The sequence below is a fragment of the Chenopodium album genome, chromosome 12 (genome assembly GCF_948465745.1).
Source record: "Chenopodium album chromosome 12, dcCheAlbu1.1, whole genome shotgun sequence".
NCBI lineage: Eukaryota > Viridiplantae > Streptophyta > Magnoliopsida > Caryophyllales > Amaranthaceae > Chenopodium > Chenopodium album.
The window spans coordinates 33591225-33603421 of NC_137845.1; positions in this window are offsets into that span (position 1 = coordinate 33591225).

The following is a 12197-nucleotide window of genomic DNA, read 5'->3' on the forward strand; positions in this document are numbered from 1 at the left end:
TAGTGTAAGTTTCCATGTGTGTAATTCGATTAGGCCTTGAGAATTATGTTAGATTGCATTGTAATTGCTAATGACGCGACCAATTGCTTTAGGAATTGCAATTATCGATCGGTTTGGATTGTGATTCTCCTAGTTTGTTATTCGTAGAGACCACTAGCTTAACGATTAGGAGATAGCTCTTTAATTCCAATTGATAGCTCTTATCGTTAGTCTTCACAACCTTTGATTGGCATGTTCTTCCAAAGTAGTTGGAATTGTCATGATTACTTGTTGATCCCCATTTCCTGGTGTTTTATTTATTTGTTTGGTTGTTTGTTTTGTTAGTTGTTAGTGTTACTTCTTCACCTTCGACTTCGACCTAGCTTAGGCGCATAATTGAGAGCGCTTTAACATAACTGTTCCTTTGGGTTCGATCCTTGACTTACCTCTATACTTGTATTTAGGTTTGTTAAGTGTTTATAAATTTTGTTTAGCTTAGGGAAGATTAGTGACCCTCTTATTTTGAATGTAGGTGCTTCCCAATACAAGGCATAGACTTTGTACCTGGCATTTGGAACAAAATGCAATAACCATATTTGGGGCTCTAAAAAAAGATAAAGAGTTCAAGTATGTATTCAACCAGTGCTTAAAGTGGTGTGTGACTGAACAAGAATTTGAAGAAAAGTGGCAAGAAATGATGTAGAAACATGACTTGATAGCATACTCTTGGTACAAAAGAGCATATGAATTGGAAGAGAAATGGTGTCCTGCCCTTAGTAGAGATTTCTTTTCAGCAGGAATCTTGCCATCACAAAGGATTGGAAGCACTAATCATGCTACAGGATTCAAAGCTAGTAAAGCAACTACCTTGACATAATTTTATACCATATTTAAGAAGACAACCAACCGTTGGAAAAGCACAGAGAAATATGATGAGTTTACCTGTAGAAAGTCAATAGCATTCACTTCATTGGCACTGTCTGGAATGCTAAAGCATGCTGCATAGTTAAAAAGTTCACTCAAAAGTTCATACATAACACATAATGTATAATAGCTTAAATCTAGCTGCATGATTTTGGCGAACAAGTATTCACTTTGTCACTCTTTAGAGACTTTGAAGAGGAGTTTGGATACTCTATGGCAACAACTGTTCAAATGATAGGGACAACTGAAGAATGCATACTTTATCAAGTAACCTTAGAAGACAAGCCATGGTCTACACATCAAGTAAACTATATACATGAGAGCTAAAGTGTATGGTGTACTTGCAAAAATTTCTAAGCATCTGGATGGTTATGTTATCATTGTATCAAAATTCTTCATTCAGTAGCAAGAATAATAATTAAATATGTTACAAAAAGATGGACTAAGTTTGCAAAAACAGAGACATGGAATAGGTTGAAGATTCAGGATCCTACACAGCCATATATACCATGGAGGCAAACAATGATGAGGAACTACTACAATCTAATCTTAAAATGTCAAGAAAATGAAGAGACAAGATCATTTATGGAAGAAAGCTTCAGAAATAGTCTAAAAATGGTGGAAGACTTACTTGCTACTGCTGCTCAGAGAGAAGAAGGTGCAGAAGCTGCTTCTGACATTCTTGATGTGACATACAGCACTCAGAGCAATGATGTTTCTTCGGCATCCAGTACAAGCACAAGTGTACCAACAATACTTGATCCTAAAAGAGCTGTAACAAAAGGAAGAAGCAAGAGAGCAAAAGGAGGACTTGAAAAAGGTAAGAAAAAAAAGAAACCAGTACTGCCACCTCCTCATTCAGAATTTGGATCAAAGACACCAAACATACGACTCTTTTAGAAAAATTTATTACCTGCTTTAGAACATTTTTTTTATCAGTGTTATATTACTTTGTATTGTTATACTTTTTTTTTTTTAAATTTTACTTTATGACTAGTTTGATTAAAATTTGAATGATACTCATATTACTTAATTAGCACATGTTTAGTTTCCCTTTTTACCCACAAAAGTGACCCTTTTAAGTGCATAAAGTGACCCTTTTTAATGTATAAAGTTACCCACTTACTTTGAATGTAGGTGCTTCCAAATAAAAGGCATAGACATTCAGTTTTCCCTAGAATTATACAGTTATCCTTTCTACCCACAAAAGTGACCCTTTTTAGTGCATAAAGTGACCCCTTTTAATGCATAAAGTTACCCTTTTAGGTTCTTCCAAATACAAGGCATAGACATTCATTTTTCCCTAGAATTAAACAGTTACCCTTTTTGCCGACACAAGTTACCCTTTCATGCATAGACGTTACCCTTTTATAAACTAAAGTTATCCATAGAAAAACTGAATTGAACCTTTTACCTGTATGAAGTAACTCTTTTTACCTGCATCAATTGACCTTTTTTAAGTGTAGGTTTGTCCTTTTTAATGCATAAATGCACAATTAAAAAGAAAGATATGTACAAAATAACATTTCAAATTACTTAATGTATGCACATACTTTCAGTTTTCAAAACAAAGCATCCAAAAAATAAATTTAATTTTTTTTAAAAAAACCCACCAAACACTATACCATAGAAGATTTAATTACATCGTTGCACTTGATGTATGCACATACATTAAGTTTTCAAATAATACTGCTACACCTAATCACTAAAAAGTCATTTCACTCATTAGAAGGAGTGTACTTCTTTATTTGCTTTTTTTCCCTTTTATCTTTAGGCTTTTCATCTTCTGCCTCTGCCTTTGCTTGTTCTTCTGCTTTCTTTTTTCTTTCCTCAGCTTCTTTTTTCTTCTTCTCAGCAATTGCAGCCTTTAATCTTACTTCAATTTCCTGGACATAATCAGCATCTTTCTTCCTCTCCTTGAACTTGGCTAATTCTGACAAGACATCAGCCTAGATTCATTCATATCACACAATACAAGTGTGGTGCAGATCTGTCCACACAGAAATTTTCTTCCAGCAACCTCACAACAGAGAAAAAAAACTTATCAATATAAAATTAATAAAACAACAGAAAAGGAAAAACAAAAGACAGATAGATGAATAATTACTGTTTTGAGATAATTTAATTTGAATGGTTCACCAACAAAATGGAGCATGTGATACTTGACAAAGACCCCACAGTCCAAGTTGTCAACCTTATCCTTTCTCCATTCCAACTCAACAATTTCAAAGCGATAAGAAGGTATCTGAGAACTCTTTGGATGATTTCTTTTGCCAAGAAAAACACCCAATTGATCACACTGATAAAAAAAAAATAAAAGTTTAGAATACATTGAATACAAAAAAAAAGAAGGTTAAACTCTAAAGTAAAAAAGTAACTCTTTTAACTGCAAAAACTAACCCTTTTAACTACAAAAAGTTACCCTTTTAGGAAGAAACGTACCACTTAAGCAGACAAATCTTTAAAGTAGTCAAGACTAGAATCACGCTAAATAATATTGCCAAGATAATAGATCAACTCTTTTGAATGATCAAGAACAAACAAAACGTAGTGATTCTCAATAAGAATAGGAATATAGATCTGAAACAGAAAAATTAAAAGTGATTTAGACAAAGCATTTCACAGACATAACTCTTTTAAGGGTATTATGTTAGTTTAACATGAAGAATACCAGTTCAGCATCCATTATATCACATTAAGGATTCTCGTAGCTGACCCACTCTTCCCATAGACCGTGCAAATCCTAAACAGCACTAGAAATGTTACCTTGCTCAATGTTTGGACAAACATACAACAATGCAAACTATTAAAGTATAAGATCTTGTTTATATACAAATATAAAGTGAATGTGTTTAAATATAAAAATATGAAGTTACTTACACTTTGCCTTGCACCAAAAAAGAATCTTCGAGGACCAGAAGACTCTAAACAAGCTCTCTCATTCAAATACAGAGAAAGCAATCAATAATGCACCATCGAATCCTAAGTGGAGCAGCAAGGGACTAAAGGATTTATGTCTAGTAATTAGGATAGAATCTCCTAAAGTTGTTAGGATAATCATGGAAGATTAAATATGATTTATCTTTCTAGATTAAAATAGGATTTGATTCTATCTCATGCCTAAATTAAAAATATATGATATTTTATGATTGGTCATGAATAATATATGATATTATCTAATTATGATTTAAAGTATATGATATTTTAGGAAATGCGTTGCCTTAATTATAAACCATTCGATGTTGTAGTTTAGACAAGCATGTTGAGTGATTTATTATATGGCACTTTTATAATATATGATATTATGTTGCTATATATAGACTAGTATGGCCCATACATTCTAAAATACGATCTGCGCATCGTGATGTATTTTTGTAATCTAAATACGGTCTGCGTACCGTTAAGTATTTTTGTAACTTTTATTTAAAGTAAATAGATTAGTTATTTAGATAGTGTTAGTCCATAGAAGCTCATGAAGTGAAGGCCCAAAGGAGCAAGGTGGATGGAGATCCATGATTATTCAAGTTGGAGCTTTTCATTTCTAGTTTTCTTAGGACTAAGGGGCCATACTATGTCATGTTTTATTGCATTAGTAGATTATGCATATTAGATTTTATTTATGTTGATTGATGATGCACTAGAGTTCACTATATAATTACAACATAAATGAATCTAGGTCCCAGCAATATTGAGATTGCTTTTCCAATTAGATACCCAACAATCCTTCGATTGTGAGTGATGGGTCGGCCTCAGCAGAGTGTCACTTGTTATCTTGGGTAATTTGGGGTAGATCACGTTCTACATATTTAATTGGTTATGCTCAACAAGGTTACCTAAAGCGTTTAGAACCTTGAAGCAAAGGGTAATAATTAAGCATGTGATGGTTAATTATTAAACCAAGAGTTACAAGAGTTGTAATCAGTAAAGAGTTTACTCACCTTGAAAATGTAATGCTTGATGGTAGGGCCTCAGTTCGGTCAACTATTACACAAATAAAGCATCTTGGAATCACTTAAAATTCAATTGGGATCATTTAATTATTGAATAAAGTACTTTAAAGTTACCTAATTAATTCGTATATGGTACTTTAATGTTAAATTAAACATAATTATTAAACTTTGCCTTATTTTGACATAGATGGGTAGCCGTAATCACAATGACAACAATATTTACAATCTTCGACCATTCCTTGAGAAGGATAGGTTGACAGGAGAAAACTTTTCCACTTGGGAAAGAATGCTAAGGCTCGTTCTGAAATCTGAAGGTAGAGAGGATGTCATTGACACCCCATTGCCAGGACCTCTGCTAGAAAATGCAACTACGGCAGAAGTCAAGAGGCACAAGGAAGCTCATGATAGAGCTGTGCCTATCACTTGCTTGATGATTGCTACCATGGAACCTAGTCTTTAAAAGCGTTTTGAGGATCAGGATGCGTACACAATCATGCAAGAACTTAAAGCTTTGTTTAAGAAACAAGCTAGAGTTGAAAGGTACGAGCTCCATCGTGAGATTCTAGACTGTAGGATGGAGAAGGGTGCCACAGTTCATGATCATGTTTTCAAAATGATCAGCCTTATTCAAAGTATGGAGAAACTGGGGCACCCATATAGTGATGAGATGGAAATAGACATCATTCTCTACTCACTTCCAGAAAGTTTTAACCAGTTTATCATGAATTTTAACATGACTGCGACTGTAAAGACTATGAATCAATTGCACGCAATGCTGGTTAGTGCTGAAAAGCAAATCCCTAAGGAACCTAAGAAGGAAGTTCTTATGATTCAAAAGGGAAAGGGGTTCAAGAAAAAGGGGCAAAAGGCTAGTGCCAAGAGCAAGGGCAAGCAAGTTGCCAAGGCTCCTAAGAAGCCTAAGGCGAATCCAAAACCCAAGGCTGCAAGTGAAAGTTAATGCTTTTACTACAAGAAGAAGGGGCATTGGAAACACATTTTCCAGAAATACCTTGACTTCCTCAAGAAGAATGGAGCATCAACCTCAGGTATTATGTTATAAACATTTTAACTTTCACTTAGGTATGTGATACCAAGTTGTAGGGTGCAGAAGCTGCAAAGAAGTGAGGCTAGCATGGAAATGGAGCTTGAAGGTGCACTAGAAGTGTTTGAGTGGCCAGAGATAGCTTCATAGTTTTAATTTCGGAATTTTTATGATGATTTTAGAACAATTTCCAGTTTTGATGAGCTAATATTTCGGTTTTCTTGTTTGAATACTGAATTGTTTTTACTTGGCTTGGACAAGTGTTGATCCATGACCAAGGTAATAAATTTTTTTCATTTTGCTAGATACGAGTTAAATTTGTTTTATGACATTGATATAAGTAGATCACAAAAGCAAAATTAGATGATTTAAAGTAAACTTACTTATAACAAAGTAAGATTAGGTCACATAAACCATTTTGCACATCCAAAGTTATATTGGGTGGACTCTTATTCTTATATGATTATGAATCACTTGAGAATTAGAAGTCATGCTTGATAAGGTAAGATGACCAAGTTTCCTTTTAGTTGAAAGGGTAAAGGAGCTAAAATGACCTTTTGAAACTCATACATATGATGTGCGTGGACCATAAGTTCAAGAATTAGGAAAAAGATTTAAATATTTTATTGCTTTTACTAACGATTTAAGTAAATATATCGATAATTACTTAATGAAGTAAAGCTCGGAATCATTGAAAAGTTCAAGAATTCTAAAATGAAATGTAAGATCAGTTTGAGATAAGCAATTTAACACCACAATATGATTGTTGTGATAAATATTTAACTCAAAAGTAAATGATCATCTAAAGGGAATTGTTGAATTAGTTCACAATCCAGAAACATTACATTTAAAGTGTATGTAGAAAGAAGGAATCAAACTTTGCTTGCCATGGTTCGATCCTAGTTTAGCTTTAATGATTTACAAATATCGTTTGAGGATATGCATTATAACAACAATTGCGAATATACTAAGCAGAAAACTTAACCAAAGCAGTAGAAAAGATGTCATAAGAGATATGATTTGGAAATGTTCCAAAAGTTATCTTTTCTAAACAGGATTAAGGTTTATGAAGTCGATGTAAAATGTTTACAAAGATGACATAATGCACCCTAAATCAGACAATAGTTCTTCATGGGTTTTCACATGGAAACTAAGAGGTATTATTCCTACAATCGCGTAGAAACAAAGTGTTTGTTGCTCGCGATAGTGTCTTTTTAGAAAGAAATCTCTTCCTACAAAGCCAAGTGGGAGTAAAGTTAGATCTCGATGAGATTCGAGACGAGCAACAAATGGATGTGGATAACACTACATCAGGGACGAAGGCATATGAAATCAGCTAATTTGATAAACCATATGTCGAAGCAAGCTAATTCCACTAGCAAGGCTTCTATCTTCCCACTTGAATGAAAGGCTTCAAAGAGTTGAAGAGAATAATTCTATTGTTGCTCATACCTATTGTAGGTTACTTGGGATCAAAACAAACAGTTTGTTGAAATCTTGAGAAAAGGTGGATTCTAATATTTTCCTATTGGAGTGGTTAGAACCCATGCCCTACAAGCAAGCTTTGGATAAGTGCCAACTCAAGAAATGGCTTAAAGCCAAGAAATCCAATATGGACTCCATGTCTGTAAAGATGTATTAGTCCATGATAGTCTTACAAGTAGGGTCAAACCTATTAGATGTGAAAGCCTATTCGGATTCTTCTAGTGATTGCTGATTTCAATTACGAAGTTTAGCAATGGAGATCAAAATCACCTTCATGAAATGTTCTTGATGGATGGTATGTATATGATACAACCTAAGAATTTTGAAATCCAGAATTCACATAAAGTTTTGCAAACTTCAGAAATTCATTTAATGGATTGAAGTAAGCATAAGGGAGCTGAAACATTCGTTTCAATTAGGCAATCAAACAGTTTGATTTCCTCAAAGAACGAAAAAGGGATCTTGTAGAGACAAGAAGTTTAGTGGGAGCAATTGGTCTTCTTGGTCATTTATATAGATGACATACAGTTCATTTGAAATGACATATCAATGCTTGAATAAGTCAAGCAGTGGTTAGAAAGTTATTTTTATGAAAGACTTAGGAGATGTTAGTACATATTGGGAATCAAGATCCACAAAATGAATCTTGAAGAATGATTGGAATGAATCGAGAGACTTATGTTGATAAGGATCTTGACAAGTTCATGAAGCAAGACTCTAAGAGAGGATGTTTTCCCATGTTTCATGGTAGTACGCTCAGTAAAACTCAGTGCTTTCAAAAGCTAATAGAGTTGAGTTGTATGGATAATGTACCTTATGCTTCTGCAGAAGGCTCCATTATATGTGCCATGATATGTACAAAGCAAAATGTTACATATGACTAGTGCATGTGTAGCAAGTTTAAAGTAAATTCAGAATAAGCATACTGAAAGTTGCAAAGAGAAAATCCTTGAGTACTTGAGAAGGACTAAAGGAATTTTTCTAGCTAATGGTGTTTAAAGTGAATAAGTTGTCAAAAGGTTATACGGATGCAAGTTTATCAAACAGGCAAGACGACTCTAGATGTTGATTTAGATGCACATTCGTGTCTATATGAAGAAGACAGTAAGCTTGAAGAGTTCAAAGCAGAATACTGTCGCGTACTCAATGTCAGAATATGTGTTTTAGCTACAGTAAGAGTAGTTAAGGAGGAAGTTTAGATCAAATTGTCCTGTGACTAAAAGGACACCTCTGTCAAAACAAAGGAGTCAGGGTCACATCACAAATCCAAACAAATAGATGTGAGATATCACCTCATTTATGAGATCAATGACAAGCGGAATGTTGTGATCTGCAAAGTTTTATTATGAGTGAGAAATCACTAAACCCCTTCCATAGACTAAGATATGAGAGTCATATTAAAGACTTGGATTGAAGCAAGTTATGTAATTCAAGTTGTATATGTTTTGAGAAAACATATTACATAAGGAATGCATATACTTGCAGAATTATGTTTAAAATAGAAATTTCATTTCTCTTATTTAATTATAGTTTTGGAAATTAAATAAAATGTCCAAAATAATTATGGATTGATGGGCTCATCAGGTTAATTTATTTAAATAACCTAGTGAATGAAACCCCACAGGTGAACAAAATTCATATATTATTTAAGTTCCTAGTTCGAAATCATTAAAGTGGACATAAATGATTTCAATAAATGGACTAGCATGTAAGATTGATTGGATAGCGTAGTTTCATGGGCTATAGGGGCATAGAGATGCTCGGTCAATCACTTGGATATGCATGAATGATGCATGATCGAACTATTGACCTACTTTGAAGTTCAAGTATAGAGCTTCCGGATATATTAGTGGATTCCTTTGACATGAGTGGAACATTGATTTCATTCAATGGATGTTGTGACTGTGGTACACTCAAATGTCTGCCCGTAACTGGAGATTATAAAGTGTGTTCCCCGATTATGTCAAAAGTTGAGTGGGAGCCTTGTTGCCATAAGATTGGATTGAGTCTACCTATTAAATTAGGGAATGTGTCATGGCCGCTTGAAGAGGGAGAATTCAGAAAATACGTGGCCCGTTCAAATGCATTACTCAGTAATCATTTGGTTTTGTAATTCTAACTCAGATTTCAAGAAACGATTTGTAGATTAATTTGATCTCGACATGTGATGCAATCATATTATCAAATCCACACATATTGACTTAAGGAATTTGAATATTGCACACTTGTCTCAGACAAGTGGGAGATTGAAGGATTTATGTCTTTGTCGTGTGCAATTACTAGATGTATAAATGGATCAAATTATGGAGATAATTAAGTTCGGACATTTGGGTCGTCGTTTTATCATAGCTAGAGGTACTAACGATCTTTGGGGTAGTAAAATAGCCTAAAGCCCAATTGGACGGATCCTATAAGGTCACACAAAGGGTCTAGATCGGGCAAGAGAGGACGAGGCCCATGATGGGCCTCATCCTCTAGTATGGTCGGCCACATGGAGTGGATTGAAGGGTTTTGGGCTTCCTAACCCTAGTCTAATTGTAATATGATTATAAATAGACTAGGTGCCTAGGGTTTGCTAAGTAGTATGCAATAAACTGATCAGTGTGATCAAACCCTAATTAGCAAACACGAGACCAACCCCTCTCATACTCCTCTCTCTCACGGCTCTCTCCTCCTCCCTTGGCGCCAGTGTGGTGGTTCGTGGTGGTGGTAGATCGTGGTGGTCGGTTAGTCCAATAAAGGTGATGATCGCGTTTTTCCTCAATCACTCGACCAATCTAGTATTGGTTGACGGCTCGTTCGAAGCTCGTGGACTAAGTAGAGGAGCAACGCTTGGGGCTCTATTCTCTCCCTGATTTGCTTGTCAAATTGCTACGTGGGATTCACGCTTCAAAGGTATGATTATGTGTCTTGTGTGTTATGCATGTGTTCTTGGGATTATGTACTTTTATGAATATGATTCATGATTTTCCGCTGCGTAGTACCTATAAACTCCTACAGGGACACCATATCTTCTCTTGGAACTAGAAAATTAATTCCAAAAGTCACAAGATTCTCATTGCAACGGTAAAAAATAAGATCAACATTTAAAAAAATAAAAGGAAAAAAAAGGGGAAAAAAATAATACTAATAAAAAATGACACTTAACTTCCTACGCATTGATTCATCCTTTAGCAAACAATAATCAAGAGCTTTCAAATGTAACCGAGGCAAACTGTTGAAAATCCGAGCATTACCCTTCAAAAAAAGAGTAACAAAAGGCACATTTTGACCTAATGGCCCATAGTTTAGTGAGCATAAAGATTTATTGGATCTGATAATACACTCAGGAACAACTTCATTAGATATAGGAACATTTTCATTAGCTCCTCCACCATCATCATTAATTTCACGGACAGGAACATGTTCATTAACTCCTCAACCATCATTATCATTAACTTCACGAATAGGAACACTTTCATTAACTCCACAACCAAAATCAACATTAACTTCAGGAACAACTCCACCAACATCAGCATTTTCATCCTTATTATGTTGTTTACCACCATACGCTTCACGAAACAACTCATGTGCAGACTTCATCTTAATACACTCCTCAATTATACCATCTATAAGTTTATGGTAATGAGGATCAGAGAGTAACTGTTGAGTTTGAGAAACTGCAACAGGATCCTCAGAAGATAATGAAATAGTTCATTCAGAAAGAACATTGGAAACCAAATCACTCAAGGTTTTAAAACCATTTTCCTGAACACTTGATAGAACATCCATGTTTCTTTTAAGAAAAAGAAATGATTCATGAATAGCCTACAAACATAGAAACAAAGAAACAATTAAACAAATGTGACAAAGAAAAATAATAAAAAAGTAACTGAACTGAATATTTAGGGTAACTTTAGTGCACAAAAAGGATAACTTTAGTGCATAGAAAGGGTACTTTTAGTGCAAAAAAAGGGTAACTTTTGAGCACATAAAAGGTTACTTTTGTAAACATAAAGAGAAACTTTTGTGCACATAAAGGGTAACTTTTATGCACATAAAGAGTAATTTTTGTGCACATAAAAGGGTAACTACTACAGATATGAAAAAAAAACACTTACATCAGTTGAAATTTCTTTTATTTCATCATCAGTCATCACACCTTTTAGAAGCTCAAATTGAATAAAGCGGCCAAATAGTACCACTTAAAGAAGCACCGCCAATTTTTAAACCACCTTGAGCAGATCCCAAAGTAAGAGGTTACTTAACAACAACAGATTGGCTAATAGGAGACCGTGACACAGGATACGTTATAGTTATCCAATGGTCCCTATCCAAAACCACCAGCTTTAATCTCCAAATTAATTCGACTTTTAATCTTAGCATCTGTCCAATGCTGAATCAAAGGAATGCTACAACTCTCCTTTACTCCTTAAAAATTTAAACGATGAAAATACAGAATTTGCAAAAGCACCAAACATCCACTAACATTCTAAGCAGTTGGATCATTGTTATAGTTATCAACAGATTTCTTTAACTTCTTTAAAACATAAGAACACCAATCAAAAGTTTTGATTTCATCAACAGCCTTTAGCAACTTCAATGAAGTAGTCCTATTAGTAGTAGGAGCTAAAAAGTTAGACATAGCATGAACCACAAAATACCTCTTAAATTCTTCCCCTCTATTAACCAAAGCTTTCATCCGAGCCTCCAATTTTGACAAAGGAATAGCTTGCTTATCAGAAATATCAAAATCAGATCTCCATGCCTGAATAATAAAGTTGTCTACACTTGCATCTTCAATATTTTTCTTCAGTTCAAGAACACGAATATCACTC